Here is a 13,071-nt window from a genome sequence, read left to right on the forward strand (position 1 = left end):
GTTAAGAGCCTGGCTTTGCTTCCGCGACCGTGTAGCTCCTCCTTGAGTCTTAAGAGGAACCTTTCTCCTTTGAATTCAAGTCTGTAGCATCCAATTAATCTCTCAAGGAGGTAGACTTTTCATGCTCGAAATGGCTTCCACTTTGCATGCTGACATGTGCCAGAAGCATGCCAGGAAGGGTACTAGGCTATAGATGCTATAATTAGGCTTGAACGCTGCTTATGAAATTGCATCCTGCCCTGTCTTTTCCGCAAGCACGCCCATCAGTACCAAGGAAGTCTGTGTACGCTCAATGTGCAGTAGCTCCACACAGACAACAAACGCCGATCTGTTTGGGAGAAGGCCATGCTTTAGATCCTGCATTACAGCTGATAAATAATAAAAGTAGACTGGACCTGCCACTGGGGTTTCTGGTGATGGATGGAATGCAGGCAGGCTGAGCGCTTACAATATGCTGTGCTGAAAACCAGAGATAAGAGGGAATCGGTATTAGATATACAGCTTTGTACAAGCTGCGGAGGAGGCTGGCGACTAGGCTCCTGCACTGCGTCTGCGGCACACTATCAACATCTCAGGACTGACAGTTCTGCCCACCCATCGATGTCAGCCCCGAAATCCATTGGCTTGGAAATGTCATCACTGGCTCCTGGTGCTACTGTCTGGAGCAGGCGGGACAGGAGCTAATGGAAAAAAAACAAGGGCTGAGGAAAGACAGGCAAGTTGACCCACCATGTAGCAAGTCGGGAACCACAAGAGATGGGGAAGGAAGAGAGACTTTCCTTTTCCCCTAACAGCTTGACTTCTTACCACCTTCCCCATATCTTCTGTATTTAGCTGTGTTGACATTGCCATTTAATAATAATTTGGCTTCGGTGTGCTTCTACTGCTAGTTCTTGAATGCCATGGGTTGGCTGGATGCAGAGGAGTGAGGGGGGGGAGGCACCAGCTGGGGAACCTCCCAAGGGAACCCCCCTGGAGAAGAAGGCTCAGAGCCAGGGGAGTGGAGGTGGCACGACAGTGAGTGATCAGAGGGAGAAGAAGGAACAGACTGGGAGAACGAGGTGTCAGAAGCTGAAGGGGCAACAGGGTTTAGTGAGAAGGAAGAGGCTGTGGCAGAAGGCAGTCCAGACTAAGAGGCAGGAGAGGAGGGGGGACCAGGAGACAGAGATGAGGCAGGCTGCTGAAGAATCCAGGGAGTCTTCACATCTTGCAGCAACCAGCTCCCCACCCCTTGGGGAGAGGAACATACAGATAAATTAAGATTTATTTTTTTTGTAATTGCATTCTGCTATAAAATTGTACAAAAAAGGAGCAGATCAGGATATTTTCATACTTTAGAATATGTTTGTTTATAAAGCCAATAGAGCATTTTGTATAAACAGATTTTATTGTACTATATTGAGCTGCGACATAAAACCAAGTTATATGTTCAGAAGTTCCCTGTGTCAAGAATTCATAATAACTGGTTCACATTGCAATAAACTAACAATGAAAAAATTCAAAAAAAGGGGGGGTAGAGCTATGAGAGACAAGATGGCAACACCATACCCACCTACCGTACACTTGACGTGTGGAACAGGTCAACATCCAGCTTGGCTAGAAGGGGATTTTCAGGCACCTCTGATTGGCTGCAAAGCTCTATGTAACTTTGAAAGGGACTTCTGAAGACCCCTGTAAGCAAAAAAAGGGTCACCTGATGTCAGGTGATTGACAGGCAGCTCCACCCATTTATCTTGGCTTGGAGGGCGGGGAGAGATGACAAGGTGGCCACCAGTCAGATCCCATCCCCTACGGACACACAGACCCGGTTTACACTGACTGGCAATCGCTCTTCAGGGTTTCAGGCAGGTGTTTCTCACAAGTCAGGGATTGAACCTGGGACCTTCTGCATGCAAAGCAGATGCTCTTCTACTGAGCTATGGCCCTTCCCAGCAACGAACCACTTGTGAAGATTTTCCGTGAATGAATTCGGCTGTAACTAAGTCTGATTTAGGACTTGCAGAAGATGAATGAGCATTCTGGGTCAGGGAGAAAACATGGATGGAAGACTTTTCATGGAATGCTAACTTGTGAGCCCTGCTTTTCTCACTTAGGAACATTCCCTGCTTCCATCCCCATAATTCTGACCCCTTTGCGGAAAACGTGTAACGGTAGAGACACCCCCATCTTTGAACTAGTTGCAGTCATTACCTAATCACCACTATTTCCAAGGCACATCGTCTCAGCATTTATGTCTGACATTTTCTGTTTAAAGCTGCAGGCCGCGACATCTGGCATTTCGCCACTTACAGAGAATTTGAATAATCCTTTCACCTCCTTTGATGGCATTTCCTTGAAGGTATTTCAACTGCACATTTAATCTCCTTTTAAATAAAAGGAACGAATTACATTTTCCTCAGACTTTTCTCTTCTTTTGCAGGCTGAGGCTCATTTGAGCAATATGTCTGCTGCCGCCTCTGAATTCTGTGATCCTCCTTGGCTGGGGAGTGGGATACACTTTGGTCCCTGCACAGAGTTTCCATGCTTTTAAAAAGCAGAGTTATTATGCTGGACCTGTCAGAAGAATTCGCTTCCGTAGCTCGGAAAGGGGGAGGATGTTGTCTGGAGTAGCACAGGGATGGAGGACCCTGTAGCTTTCTGGATGCTACAGTGATATCTGGGAAGAATTCAATGTAGTGCTAAGTTAAAGTCCCTTAGAAATGTACTAGTTACACTAGTGGAATGGCTTGTGCTAGTGGAACGGCTTGAGAAAGAGCCAGCGTGGATTTTGTGGCTGGTTGTGCAACAGATCACAGTAGCCTCAATATTTCCTGTTGTACAACCAATTGCACAACAAGCTTATGCTAGCACAGCTGTTGCAGTGGATCTCATATTGCGCAACCATTATTCTTATCCTTATACCAGCACAACCACCCTTACACTGAGAGCCAGTGTGGTGTAGTGGTTAGAGTGTTGCACTATGACCTGGGAGAGCAGGGTTCAAATCCCACTTGGTCATGAAGCTTACTGAGTGACCTTGAGCCAGTCACTCACTCTCGGCATAACCAAAAGTAGGAGGGAGAAGAGAACTATGCATGGTCCTTGGAGGAAAGATGGAATATAAATCACACACGCACACACACACACACACACACACACACACACAAACACACCACTGGCAGTCAGATAATGTTTAATCCAGGCTTCAGACTCCCACCCTTTAAAACTTTAAAAACACAGGACACTAAAAAATACACTGGCTTTTCAATTAACAAAGGTGTTGGGTTTTTTTTAAATGGTGATAAGCCATAGAGTCTGATTACAGAGAATGTGGCTCAAAGGGCAACAATTGTCCTTAGTGACAATCCCTTTTTTAATTTTAATGCACTTTAAAAAAACGTGACAGTGTTGTAACCTGCTCTGGGACCCATCTAGTGAAGGAAGGGCTGTAAGTACAAAAAAAGAAATTAAATTAAATCCATTCTCTCCTTTGCTACACGTCTTCTTCAGACAGGAGCCAGAACACAGCATTTGGCGTCAGAAGAACTCTGCTGGATAAGAGCAAAGGCCCATCTAATCTAGTATCCTGCTTCCTGCCCTCTCTAACCAGGTACCCTAGGAAGCTCACAAGCTATATATATATATATATATATATATATATATATATATATATATATATATATATATGAAGGCAACAGAGTCCCTTCTCCCTGCTGCTCCCTGCCTCTGAACGTTGGCATCATGGGCTGCAAGCCACAGATAAAAAGGGAGTAGGGGAAGCCACAGATTTTGAGATTTTAAGCTATTCCTGAAGCCAGCTTTAAGTTCCAAGGACAACTTGGACACTTTGCCTGCTCTTGGGTGAATGTCACTAGTGCCCTTACCATCTGGCAGCCCAGTGCCTGGCACATCCCTCCTCTGACACCGCAGTCCTTTTAGGCTTTGATTAATAAGGCCACATGTCCAATGTGACATCACAGTTGTGGTGGGGAGTGGGCATGAAGAGGACTTACGGCAACACTACTAAGCTGGCAATAGTCACACAGTTGTTCCCAGCCAGTTTAGGGTAATGTAGTGAACAGGATGACATTGTGACACTATACAGCCAGTCCCATTTGTCATGTGACGGCATCGCTTAGTACAAACACTGTGTGTATTATTCAGGGTTACCAGCCAGGCTCCCTGAATTTCTAAACACTTTCAAGCAGTCGCCAAAAATTGCCAGGAAAGGGGAGGGGAAAGTCTTTCAGTGCTTCTGAAATTGCTGGCAAAAGGTGCCCTTTCTTCTGCCTTGGCCCCACACATAACCAACTCTCCCCAATAGAAAAAAGATGACCTCTCAGCTAGAGTCAGTTACCAGACACTCCTGGAGGCACCACCCCATCCATTAGGATAGTGGCAGAGGACAGTTCTGGCCGATGGAGGAGGTGTGTGCAGACAAGAACAGGTATGCTGCCACAGCAATGTCTTCTATTTCTTCCTGGCTCATAACACCCCACACCTCCTGTCACCCAGCTGACTTGTTATGGATGGATTGGGGAGGTCACAGCAGCACCCTTGTTTTTGTACGAGTGGGATATTCAAAAATCTTCCCTCCAGACCAGCAGTCAAAGAAACAAGAGGAGCTTGTAGGACATGCCATTAAAAATGTGTGCTATTTGACTCCACACATACTGCTTATGATGCACGGTCTGTGTGTGGCTGGGGCAGCCGGGTACCCCTAATTCCCCTTCATTTGATTACCCTCCCCATCCCTTTCCTTTCATCTAAAGTCTTTGCACAGCTACTCTTCACTTTGTCTGGGAAACAAATAAGCAGCCACTGATGGGTGTGTGTGTGTGTTACAAATATTTACATTCCCTTGGCTTGGCTGATAGGAGGACTTGATGCCAGCATGTCTCACCTAATTAGCAGAGAGCTCCAGGAGCCAGTGAAAGGCTCTTGGACAGCTTTTACACTTCATTAGTAATGTTTGCCCCTCCTTCCTCCTTCCTTCCCTCTCTCCCCAGTCCAATCCCTGCAGACATGCGGTCTGTGCAATGGAATATGTCAAAGTAACACATGGCAAGGTGTGTGGGTTACAGCAAAGGACACCAGTCTGGCTCTGACAGAGCAAGAAGCTCACAGACCAGTTCCTGTAGCCACCCAAAGAGATGATTGTTTTCATCCTACTCCGGCAGTAGATACAACAAGGACCAGAAACAAATGTGGCTTTATGCTCAAAAGTTATAAACACACCAGAGCTGGGATTTATAAATATTTGCTTCACATCACGCAAAGGCACCTCTGTCATGTTTCAACAGTGCATGCCACCTCTGTGTTTACTGGTGTTTGGGATCCTTATATTCCAAAGGTTCAACATTTAGGACATCTTGCAAACCAGAAATGCATGATAGCAAAGAAATTGCTGCTTATTCCTGATGTTGCAAAAGACCAAACAGATCATGATGCTCTCCCAGGGGAATGGCTTTATGAGTGACATAATTATCAATGTACATTAGACTGTGTGACATAGTGGCACACTGAATATTCTACAGTTGCAACTTAAATCTGGTAATTTGGATGGGGCAGAAATTCCGCACATGTCCCTCCCCACCACATAGGCTGGGTAAATATTTATCTTTTACAAATCCTGCTCAGCTGCAGCAACGCTGTTTCTCTTGACAGCTGATGCCTTGGCACTGTTTCACCCCAGCTGCTGCTTCTTCCTCTTCCTTACCAGATTCGTCACATGGGTGATTCCACCCAATCAGGCATCATGTGATCACATCACCATGCTATGCAGCTAGTCAGGTCCGGCAACATGATGGCATCACAAAAGGCAAGTGAAGGAATGGATAGTGGGAAAGTTGGGACAATGTAAATCAGTAAATGGACATTTTTGCAAAAAGGTCAGAAGCATCGCCAAAAAACAGAGGTGTTGTTTGCCACTGCCAAAAATGTTTAGAAAAAGTAGTTTCGGACACCGTAGTGTGTTGGTTCTGGTACTTCTCACTTCTAGCCCAGAGGACTAGCAGAATCAGTATGGAACTGCTGCCTCCACTTGCAGTTTGGCACCCCATTCTTGCCTGCAGCGACATATGGAAACAACATTTGAAGTCATGTGTGATAGGTGACAATGATTAAGGACCCTGCTTTTACCACCTACCTCTTGGTCAGCTCTAGCATATTATGCCAAGAGCTGCACACTTTGTCAACACCAAGTACAGTCACCTGTTTTAAATTATTTGCTTGTTTAATCTAAAGTCCTACTGCAGTTAGGAAACTCATTTCTCCAGTGTTCACATTGCAGGGTCACTCTGAGTCAGGGTTTCATAAAAACCCCCAAATATTGTTATGCAAGAGGGGCTAGGAAACAGGGAGAGCCACAACAGCATTCACATAAACATGACACCAAGAGTTTAAATGAAGATCATAGAATTGTAGAGTTGGAAGGGACCATGAGGTCCATCTAGTCCAACTCCCTGCAATGAAGGATTTTTTTTTGCCCAACGTGGGGCTCGATTGCATGACCTTGAGATTAAGAGTCTCATGTTCTACTGACCGAGCTATTGCAGATCACTGGATAACATCGCCTTATTAGATAACCCATTCAATGTAAAGGCAAATACAGGGGCTGCAGAAAAGTTCCCTAGGCATCATCAAAGATGTAGAATTAGCTGTGTAGGTGTGAGATACAAAGGGGACTAGATCAACCTTTCAACTACTCTGGACTTACCTGTAATATGAGGTATCCATCCATTTGTGGAACTGTGATGTTGTAAAATAATGGACAATAACTGAATACAAAGGAGGCACTTGAAATGTGTATAAAAACGTAACCTCAGTGCACAGAGCGAACACACAGGACACTTCAAAAATGGATACACACAATGGACGTCTCGTCTATTTATTGGCTTGTTCTATCCAGTCCTCTTTTATAGTTTCCTTTCCTAAAGCTTCTCGCACAACACAATCTCTTTCAGAGGTAATTGGATTGTCTGATCTCCAGGAATCCGCAAAGTGTGTGTGTGTGTATGGGGAATGTGGAGGTGCACACAGGGGCAAATTTCACCTGTCTGCAGCCAAATGCCTTGAGTGTTGTCTTCTGACCTCTGTATGACTTTTCTTCCGCCTTTCCATGGTAACCCCTGATAGATTACGAAATACCAAGTATCCAGCGTCCAGCATGAGTCTCAAAGATGTAATGAGCTCTTTGTTGCAAACCTGACCTTTGGTTGCACTAATAGTGATAATGATCTCCTTAGAGCCCCTGTAGTCCTGCGCTTCTTTGGGGAGGCACAGAGCAAATCTCTCTCTCTCTCTCTCTCTCTCTCTCTCTCTCTCTCTCTCTCTGTGTGTGTGCGTGTGTTTTGAAGCTGGTAAAAAAGCAGGAAAAAAAACGATAAGAGAGGGCACCACTAATATAGCTCGGCCCTGGGCTGAATCGGCTCCAACAAAAACCCTTAATTCAGTATGTAACAGGTTGACAACTGAAGCAAAAGCAGGGGGAATGCTTTAATGTAGCTATAAAGGAGCAGTGCCTTGTGGGAGGCTATCCCACAGTAAAACATCCTCATTCTTCAGCTGCAACTCTGGTGACATTGCAACAACCATAAGTAAAACTCTTCAAGTGAAAGCTATTTATGCATGGTTTTTTTTTTTTTTTAAGGAGGGTATTTAACATGTTCATTCAGGGATAATGGGTAATGAATTTTCATTTTGCTTTTTTGTAATTTTTTTAAAAAATAACATTGTAACATGTTTAAAGATGCATTGGATGTTTCTTCAGAGTTCATTTACAGTGGTACCTCGGGTTAAGTATTTAATTCGTTCCGGAGGTCCGTTCTTAACCTGAAACTGTTCTTAACCTGAAGCACCACTTTAGCTAATGGGGCCTCCCGCTGCCGCCGGGCCGCCGGAGCATAATTTCTGTTCTCATCCTGAAGCAAAGTTCTTAATCCGAGGTACTATTTCTGGGTTAGCGGAGTCTGTAACCTGAAGCGTATGTAACCTGAAATGTATGTAACCCGAGGTACTACTGTATATGACCGATATTGACAGCATCAATGCAGGAGACTGCATTTTTGTTTAGTAATACTCTATACTGGTTTTGTGCATTACGTGGTTGGGAGAGATTTTCTGCTTCATCACGTTCACTGCAAAGTAACATCCTGTTACTTTCACAAAATGTGCACACGGCTGGAACTAACAACTGGTCAAGTGGTGTTGAAGATTTCCAGACTAGGACATGTAGTTACAAACCAATGGCTATTTGATCAGAAGAGTCAGGGTCAGGCAAGCTCTAAAGAAAAGACACATGAGATGTAGAAGGGCAAAATAAGGACATCACAAGTGTGCTTAGATGTATATTTAGAATGTTTGCAATGTACCCCTAACAAGTAAAGTGTGACAGTAACAAACACTTGTATTTGCAAACACTTACGTCATATGCAAGAAGACAGGTGAAAACTAGAGACACTTTAGGGATGAATGGGCATGACTCATCTTATCTGACATAGGTAGCCAATGTGATGTGCTTCAGATTTGGGGCAGGTGTCAATTAATGAGTCCCATTCAGGGGGTTGGGAGAACTCCCAGAACAGCATGTGGGCAGGGGGAGTAGTAGTGGGGAGACAGTTCTATCTGGCAAGCCAAAATGCTTGGGCTGATGGAGCGATCAAAAAAGCACAACATTGAATTCTTCCCTGAGCTCAACTACAGCCCCCTTGATTCCTAACCATCACTATGAAAGCTGTGGCTAATGTGAGTTAAGAGTACATCAACATCAGAAGGACCACAGGCTGGCTTCCCATGTGATATGCTATAAATTTTGGGGCGCTGAACTTGAATTTCAATGCATGTATGTTGGCCACACAAGACTGTGTTTTTTTAAATAAAAAGCAAGAGTTGCCATTGTTGTGGAGAGTTGCTGGCTATTTCTGATGAAAGGCAGTCCTCTGTCAAACTAGACTGACATGTAACATATCTTGGAATTCTTCTCTTTTTTTAAAAAAAATCTGAAATACAGGATAGCATTGCTTGGAAGCCAAGAAATTGTGTCCACCTTCCCAAGTTGCTTACTGGTGGTGAATAGATATATAGAGAGATATGTAGATCCTGGATGAGTCAAATTCTCCCTATACCAAAGCCTTGCAGCTGTTCTGAGCTCCCCAGCTCAGATTAATGCCATTGTTGGGTCAGGTGATGAGCAATACATCTCCTGGTATGTATTTCATGCTCCCCATGAAAAAGACATCCTTTGAAATCAGGTCTATGATAGCAAGCTCTTTTTAAAGCCATTCCCCTGTTCTGCTCGAAACCTTGATAAATACTCCAAACGTTGGATTCCTTCCAGCTTATTGTCAGGCTATCTGCCTCCCCAATAAATAACCACGAACCATTTCTCAGGATCTGCATAAAGCAAGGAGCCCTAATGAGCAGCAGATTCAATTAGCAATAAAAGCACCTGTTAACGGTCCCTGCTAACCACTCTTTCAGACCTGGCAAGCCTTGCTAAAGAGGTCTTACTCCCTGAACTTGGAGCTTTTGCCAATTCAGCAGTTACGAATTAAATCATGCAGAGACAGGGAAAGAAAAATGTTAAGGAGACCATCCCAACTCAGCTGAATCTCTCACTCTTGGTTTTTTCACTTTCATAGATGCCCACTGCTGAGGTCTTGTGCTCCCCTGCTCACTACTGGACAATTGGAAGCATCCTCAAAAGAAACAGCTTTCTGCCCAAGAGGAGATGCCTTGCAGTTCAGAGTGGGACAGTTCTACAGCATCTACTGTGGCAGATCTGATGGGCTATTTGAGCGAGGAAGCACTTTGTTTAAACACTTTGGTAGACTTTAGTCCCAGAGTGTCAGAAACAGCCACACCTGGTTGAAGCTCTCAAGTGCTGAGAACATTTCTCAGGGACTGGGGAAATTGCTTCATCAAGATGAATGGTGCTTGGATCTCACTGATAGCATTGTTAAGCATTGTATCAAGAGGGGTGTTTTGCTCAGCACAGCCTCTCGGCTATTCTGAGAGTTGTTCCTCATCCCCATGTTACTTTGTGTTATGAATAACTTCCTTAAGGGTTTGGTTTTTTGTACTTCTTGCTCTACAAACTCTTGAAGAGGCCCTCCATGGGCTGGATGTCACAAAAGGCTTCACAATGGATGAAATCAGCCCCTCATGGTGAGATCCTACAGTGGTAAAAAGTTAGAAATTCTGTCTTCCCCATCATGTGTTATCTGTTCAGGGTTGTTGTTGTTTCGGCCCACTCTCCTCATTACTTGCACCTTGGCCAATGCTTGCATCATTTCCCCTTTAAACATTACCTAGCCATGTGGAAAATGCTTTATTCCACATTTCAGTATTTACATACTACTTGATTGTAATAAAACCCCAAAGCAGTTAACAAAAAGAAGGTAACGATAACATTATCAGCAAAGAACAGTTAAAAACAAGCATTTAAAGCACAGGCCCTCCAAGTGTCCCTAATTTCCAGGGATGTCCCCAATTTAGAGAAGCTGTCCTGGTTTCTGATTTGATCCCAGAATGTCCCACTTTTCCTTAGGATGTCCCTATTTTCATTGCAGAAATGTTGGAGATAGGGAGTTATCTGACCCCCAAGCTGTCCACAAGCAATCCTGTATAGGGAAGTATTTTTTAAAAAATGTTTTATTATGTTTTTATGTGTGTTGGAAGCTGCCCAGAATGGCTGGGGTAACCCAGTAAGATGTGTGGGGTATAAATAGTAAAATTATCATTATGGAATGGGGCGTCCCTATTTTCATCAGAGAAATGTTGGAGGGTATGAAAGCATTCAGAAAATAATTTAAAACTAAAGCTAAAACTAGATTAAAACACACAGCACCTTCTATGTGTCTAGATAGGTTTGCCTAAGCAAAAAATGTTTTGAGCAGGTGTCGGAAAGTCACTTTATCACAGCTGGAGTAACAGTGCAATGACCTGACCTCATGCAAGGGGTTGTTAAAAGGACCCCAAAGTAGTACAGGATCTGCTGTCTGAAAAATAGCTTCCATATAGGTATGTTAACATTTAAAGGCCTGATGCATAACTAACTAACTAACTAGATCCCAAAGACTGCTAAACCCTGACTACCACACTAAGAGTACATGAGCTGAAGCAAGCATATTTTAATTAAGTTATTTAAAATAATTATTATTACCCGCTTTTCATTTCCAAGACAATTTGAGATCAGCGCATCTTAAAATTAAACCTATAACATATGATAAAACACAGCGGCACCCAAAAAAAACCTTCCTGGTACAACTTCATACCCAGGTGGGTGGGGAAGTACAAGACTAAAACCATCAAGCTCTGGCACTAATGTTCAGCCAAAGTTTGAGCAAAGAGCTGGATCTTCAGCTTGTGCTAGAAACTCAGTTGGCACCAGACATTTTTTGGGGGGAGGCAGTTCTATAGTTAGGGCACCACCACCAAGCCCTAACATTGGTTTATAGCGAATTTCAGCTTGTTGTGGCACAATCAGGAGCCCCTCTCCTAAAGATCTCAACACACACACACACAGGTATTTATGGGGAAAGATGCTCCTTCAAGTAACCATGGCTTTATTAGTTTGGCAGCAAACTGGCACATATGCTTGTATTTTCCTTAATTTATCTAAAGAGGTTATCTTTTGGATGAGGGATTGTGTGTGTGTGTGTGTGTGTGTATGTGTGTGCATGAGAGAGGGAGAGGAGTAGAGGTGATTCTTGTAGCCATGGCACCATCCAGGAGCTTCTGCTAAAGCCACATCACCGATGTCATCATCTGGTACCACCTTCTGAGATAACCAATGAGCAGAGCTCATGAAGCAAAATAATAATTGACCTTCACCTCATGGGCTAATCAGCTGGCACAGGATTCAAACACAGCTCTTTTGAATAAAAGTAAGACAAAAGATAAGTCCTTGAATTTGATAAGCACTTGCTCCTTTCTCTCTGTGAAATAAGCACACATTTGCATCTGCAGGGAGGTTTTTAATGAGTCACTTTGAAAATGGTAAATGAATTGCATTTCTTCCCACTTGAGAACACCTTGTTTTAATTATCTCCATCTGATGTTCAGAAGCTTCTGTGAAATGAATGTATTTGTAAATGTCGAGGTAAAATGTGTGTTTCTCCATCAGTGTGCCAGGTTGATAAGGGGCTACAATGGGTTTGTGTGTGTGTGTGTGTGTGTGTGTGGCTTTGCACATATGCTGAATCCAGTTTTCCCCTTAGCCACTTTATCACTGAAACAAGTTTCACTGAAGCTAAAGTTGTAACACTGGTGCGGGAAAAACCCCCACTGCTGTTAAAGCTTAAGTGGAATGTGTCCATAATCAAATAGTTTATTGTGTGACCAGATTTCCACCAAACGCTTCCAGTCAAAACAGTGTATTTTTAAGATGGTGTGTTTGTATGAGAGAGAGGGAGAGAACATTGTTCCTGCAAAGGCATTGAGAATTAGAATTACACTCTTACCATTTAAGTCTTCCTTAGAAAAATGGGTTAGAGTCCTGTTAATGTGTTTGTCCTTGTATGAAAATGGTGGTAAAATTGTATTGTGCGGCTGCTCCTGCGAAAAGAGTGTGGTGTTGAAATTAAATTGTCCCTTTCAATGGAGAATGCTGGAGGTGCCTGCGCTTTTAGTGTTTTTATTTTTTTAAAAGAAGTCATTTTACAAACTCTTTTCACATGTTTGTTACCTGGCACAGTACAGGAGATCAGAAATACTTTTTATTTCCCTCTCATGACGCGAAATTGACCAGAGGGAGCTAGAGGCAACCCCTCCAGCCTTGCAGTTCAGCTGGCAGGGCCATCTGGAACTTAGCCAAGGGGCCTGGGTCCAATCCTCTGATAACTCATCAATTTCGTTCTCACCAAAAACATCTGTTTCGGGATGCTGAGTTATGAGCTAATATTAAACACAAACGTTTATAGCATCACATATATAATATTGTTGATTAGACGCATCAAGTAAAGTAATTGACCAGTGGGGACCTGGGGCGAGCAGCTGGTAGAACATCTGGAAAGGAGCCAAGAGACCTGGCTTTAATTCCCAGGTCTTCCATATTCTTTCACACCAAAAACATCTGGATTTTGACGCCAC

The sequence above is a fragment of the Podarcis melisellensis genome (assembly GCF_964234715.1).
Source record: "Podarcis melisellensis genome assembly, chromosome: 2".
NCBI lineage: Eukaryota > Metazoa > Chordata > Lepidosauria > Squamata > Lacertidae > Podarcis > Podarcis melisellensis.